We start from the raw sequence: 5649 nt of genomic DNA on the forward strand, positions 1-5649 counted from the left end.
CCTTAGAAAAGAGCCCTGACACAGGTAGCAATGAGAGAATAGAGTTTTTCATAATAATCTGTACTATCTGGGCAGAAAGGAAGCTTCATCTGCCAGATTATCCAAAGACACATGATCTGAATGATCTAAAAGTATTAGATTAGATACCTCCTAAGCAAACACCAGCAGCCTATGGTACTTTCTGAGAGGTGACAGACACACTGTGACAGCAGTTCCAGCTGAGGGCTACTGAGGACTCCATTCAGCTAACAGAAATATTTCAAGTCTTTAGCTGGCTGGTCTAAGAGAAGGGTTAGTCATATTCTGTTTTGCATATTTTTGTTTTGGTGCTCCTATTTTGGTAAGACTAGTGCAGATCTGGGGACCGAGCTAGAACAAAATTAATACCTAGGTTCTTGTACCATTAAAAACAGCTTTATTTTCACAAACCACCCAAGTGTGCGAGCAGTTGGAAAATCCATTTTATAACTTATGAAGAAGATACAATTTTTTCCAGGAATCATTGAGAAACAATAAATGTGGAATCCACAAAGTATATTTTACAAAAACCACTTTTCAGAGCAGTAACACATTTTAATGTCAACTGAGTGCATCTTTATGTTAAAGAAAAAACAGCTTAGTGTACCATCTGTTACTCTTAATAGCAAATGAACAACATGAGTTGTAGTTAATACTGTTGATGTAAAATATAAGAGGGATGTTATAAAACTGCTCCCTGACAGATTTAAACATGTTTTGAAATATGAATGAGCTCAAGCTATTCAATATGCAACTTTTACGAGCCAGCTGTTCTCAAAAGATAAGGCAACACCAGAATTTTAACAAACCCTGTGCTAGGCAAATGCAAGCTCACTTCATTGGCCCACAACAAGATGGGAGAGGAATTTCCAATCTAAAGTACACATAAGGTGACAGATTCATTCCATTAAAAACCTCCAATCTTAGGGGAAATAATTATGTCTTGTACAGAATTGTCACACTACTCACAACCTGACAGGTGGAATGAAAATGTCATCATGAGTGTATATATATATATCTCTTTAGAAGAGTCTCTTGCCACAAATTAAAGATTTTTTTCACAGAAGCGTCAAGAAAAATCCAAATAACACTTCTTAATTTTTTGCTTGACAGGTGATGCTGCAATGAGCTTAGTTATAACATAGGGCTTGGTCCTGTAAATACTCATGCACTGGGACATGGCCCATGGATAACAGCCCAGACAATCTATATTGCAGCTCCTTTTCATAGAATCATAGAATGGTTAGAGTTGGAAGGGACATTAAAGATCATCGAGTTCCAACCCCCCTGCCATGGGCAGGGACACCTCCACTAGAGCAGGTTGCTCAAAGCCCCATCCAGCCTGGCCTTGAACACTTCCAGGGATGGGGCATCCACAACTTCCCTGGGCAACCTCTTCCAGTGTCTCACCACCCTCACAGTAAAGAATTTCCTCCTACTATCTAAACTAAATCTCCCCTTTTCCAATTTAAAACCATTACCCCTTGTCCTGTCACTACATCTCTTGACAAAGAGTCCCTCTCCAGCTCTCCTGTAGGCTCCCTTCAGATATTGGAAGGCTGCTATGAGGTCTCCCTGGAGCCTTCTCTTCTCCAGGCTGAACAACCCCAGCTCTCTCAGCCTGTCTTCACAGGGGAGGTGCTCCATCCCTCTGATCATCTTCGTGGCCCTCCGCTGGACCTGTTCCAACAGGTCCATGTCCTTCCTGTGTTGAGGATTCCAAAGCTGGACACAGTATTCCAGGTGGGGTCTCACGAGCACAGAGTAGAGGGGTAGAATCACCTCCCGCGACCTGCTGGCCACACTTCTTTTGATGCAGCCCAGGATGCGGTTGGCTTTCTGGGCTGCCAGTGTGCACTGCTGGCTCATGTTGAGCTTCTCATCCACCAGCAGCCCCAATCCTTCTCCTCAGGGCTGCTCTCCAGCCATTCTCCGTCCAACCTGTATTTGTGCCTGGGATTGCCACGTCCCAGGTGCAGGACCCTGGACTTGGCCTGGTTGAACTTCATGCGATTTGCATGAGCCCATCTCTCAAATGATTTGACAAGCTCAATATTGAATTACAAAGGAGTGGATCTGTCTATCTCTCTCTCACTTTAAAATTTAACATTTTACACCCTTTGTATAATATGCATTTTCAAATCTTTGGATGATCGAGACTATGATTTAGGTAGTCTGTTTAGCCTATTGTCATTAATAATTTTCTTGTTTCCCTTCTGCTAGATGGCATTTCATTGTTTTTATTTTCTGTGAAATGTTCTTTATCATCAGGCCAGTTATTTCTCAAAGGCTCTTCAGATTTCCTTGAAAACATGCAAGTTATGAATGATCACAGGCTTTAATTCAGTACTGTGTTTTATTTCTCACCCGTGATGAATTCTATTCTACTTAACTTTACTGACTTCTGGCCCAGTTACTTCTCAGCACTCATACTGAACATTGGTCAATAATGGATGTAAACTACCTGTTCAAGTCGATTTAGATAAAAATTACGATAAAAATTACTATAAAAATTATCAGAAACAAACTATGAGATAGACTCATAGAATTTTAGTCATCCAGAATGTGTGTAGTCTAACCTGGTCCCTTTAATTCCCTTTACAATAATTTGCCTTGGTTCATCTGTTGTTGGTTTTTTAAACTTGTTTGAAAGTGCGGGTGTAAATTAATATATTAGGTCAATGGTGGTAGTAGTAGATTTACATTGAATTTACTCATCTGGGAGTAGGGTGTTAGGAGATTTATGAGAACCTTAGTGCACATAAAATTGTCTGTTTTCATCTACCTTAAACATCCCCTGCATCTGGCCTGATGAATCTAAACTGTAAATTTACACATATGAAGATCTATATGTCAAGAGAACTGTTCTGGAAACTACAGTTTTGTCTGTTTCATGTGACAAGTGTGCTTTGCCCTGCTTTTCCTTATTCTCTTAGAGATCTGAACTCTGTCAGTATTGATCAAACTGACATTTCCTTGAAAGTATTCCAGAGACCCCTGTGGTGTCCTTGGCAGTTCTGCCACTAATAAAATTGTTTCTTTTCAGGTGGCGAGGGCTAACTTAAAACCCTCAGTGGAAGGCATAACAAGACAAATCATAAAATGGTTTTTAATAGCCTAGTTCAGTGTTGTATGTTACAGTTCCATATCCATGGACAAGCAGTCATGGAGACAATAGCTTCAAACCATTAACAACAGGGAGGTATATTGATGTACAAATGTCTTATCATAAATCCTGCCATCAATAATGACAGTGACCATACTCTATAACTCCTCGCGGTTTTTGATTACTGTAGCATGGCTACACCATATCAAAAGGAAAACAGATAACTAACCTTACAGGAAACCAACCTGTCCAGTACTCTATTAATATTACCTGGATTCTGTGTTTATTTAAATTCAGATACGTGGATTTCTTTCAGGAATTGCTGCTTTAGATAAAAAGTTTGCTTATGGTGTTTCAAATCTAAGGCCATTTCTTTAGCTGATAACTGTGGATGATTTTTAAATTCCAGTTTTACACAGATAAAATTCATTGAGTTCGAGTGAATTAGGAATAGTATTTTTGGTGTGTTCATTGTGTTCACCAAGCTGTTAAAAATCACACTGAAAGGTCTTTCCATAAATTCATAGTTACCACACATGCCCAAGACTTTGTTGGTCTTCTTTCCAGGCCACATGCTGTACCTAGACGTGTATGTCACTGAAGCAGTAACTATGAAAAAGGCAACAGTGAAATTCTGTAACTAGCCTCACTTAAGTATGTATGCACAGACATACATATTAAATTTTGCTGGGAAGTAACTCCTTGAAGCAAGCAAAATCATCTTTCCACTTTGAAAGAGGCTTTGGATTTAGTGAACAATGCTATAAAGTAAAAAGATTTATTCTTTTAATTATGTAAGACAGTAGCAATTGCTTTTGATGCAAAACAAGTCCAGAAGTAAATGGTATTTGAATGAATAGATGGATTAGCTTGTGGTCTGCTTGTTGGTTAATTTACACACCAGCTATAGCCTTTTATATTTCATGTATAGACACAGTTCTTTCTTCATTGTAGAAAAAATGTGGTATTGTTCCACTGGTAGCAGAAATTGCCAAAACTTAGAAAGGATTGACTGGTGAATAGGAAAAAATGATAATGAAAAAAACAGGTTCAGATAGGCTGACATAATAAAAATGAAATTAATAGATTCAGCTGATAACACTGCTGTACTAGCTTGATTTAAAATAGCAAAATACTTTTAGTAAACACATTTTTCTTTTTCTTTATACACCAGACTGCTTGAGATTAAAGAATTAAAGAATGACAGCCATTTTATTAGCAAAGAAATGTAGAAGACTGGCATCTCAGGCAAGTATCTTTTTAAAAAATATCTAATTTCTAGAGAGCAGACATAGCAGAAAACTTGCCATTTAGTAAATTTTTGCAAATGCTTTATGGATCTAGATACCTCAAAGTTCCTTGTTTGCTCTCACAATTTATCCCTTCCTCTCCCTAGGAAAGAAGGTGGCAATGGAGATTATAAAACCAGAACTGAATTTCCCTGCCCTAAAAGTGAGAGGTTGAGCATGAAAGGGGCTGAAGAAAAAGTAATAAAGACCTTGTAGGTCCAAGCTTGCTACTTAAAAGGGTATAGGGCAAGAGCCAAGAGCTACTGCTGCTGCTCTCAACCCCAGCAGTAGCTGCCCAACTCCTGGTATTTCTCTCTTCTTCAAAAAAGCAGCTGCTTTCCTGTACAGATGGGTCATAGCCCCAGTAATCTGTTACTTCGTTCATGGCTACCATCTTGTACCAAGGACATATTTTTCCCTCCTTGATTGCAATTTATGTTATTCATAGGTCTTTCTATCTGGGAAATAGCTCTCTCTTTAAATTACTTTGCCCAGAGTATCACAAAATTTGTTACTTTGCATTCTTCATGTACTCTTGCCCTGCTGACAGCCAAACTCTTGACTGTTTTCAAGGTATTTACTGGTCCCTTCTGTGGGCACCAACTAAAACATAAGCCTAGCCAAAAACTATTTCAAACACATTAAATTTAGTCCAGTTTGAGAATTTTCATAGTGACTGTGACGCTTCTTCTATGGTCATATTCAGGAGTACTGCGTGTACTGCATTTCCTTGATTTTATTTAATACCAATGCCAAGTAGCGCCAAGGATGCATTTTTTACTGTTTTTAAACTGCAAGTCAGACAGCTCTCTACTCAGTTTATCAGGATTTTCAGATCATTACATTTTCTGCTGTGGGTCAGAGGCAAAACATTACCAAAAACTGTCTTAGAGATCTATAAATCTGTGCCTGTTACTATCACATTATTTCAAAAACATTTAATAGCTAAAAAATCTTTGGTGTGAATTGGTTCTGTTCCATCACAAACTACACTAATAGTCTGAAATATTTTTTCTGTATGTGAGAGAAGTCTATATGAAGGTATCAAAAGTAGGCTTTTGTGAACCATCATGTGAAGGATATGAGCTTTAGCTTTCATTTTGTCTGTCATTAATAAAGCTTGTAATTAAAGCTGACATACCTACCATTCTCTTCTATTAGTGATTTCTTTTAACCTCTGAAGACAGAATTACTTTTTATACTCCTTAGCTTTCCTTAGCTTAAGCTAATTATTAT

The sequence above is a fragment of the Numenius arquata genome, chromosome 4 (genome assembly GCF_964106895.1).
Source record: "Numenius arquata chromosome 4, bNumArq3.hap1.1, whole genome shotgun sequence".
Classification (NCBI taxonomy): Eukaryota; Metazoa; Chordata; class Aves; order Charadriiformes; family Scolopacidae; genus Numenius; species Numenius arquata.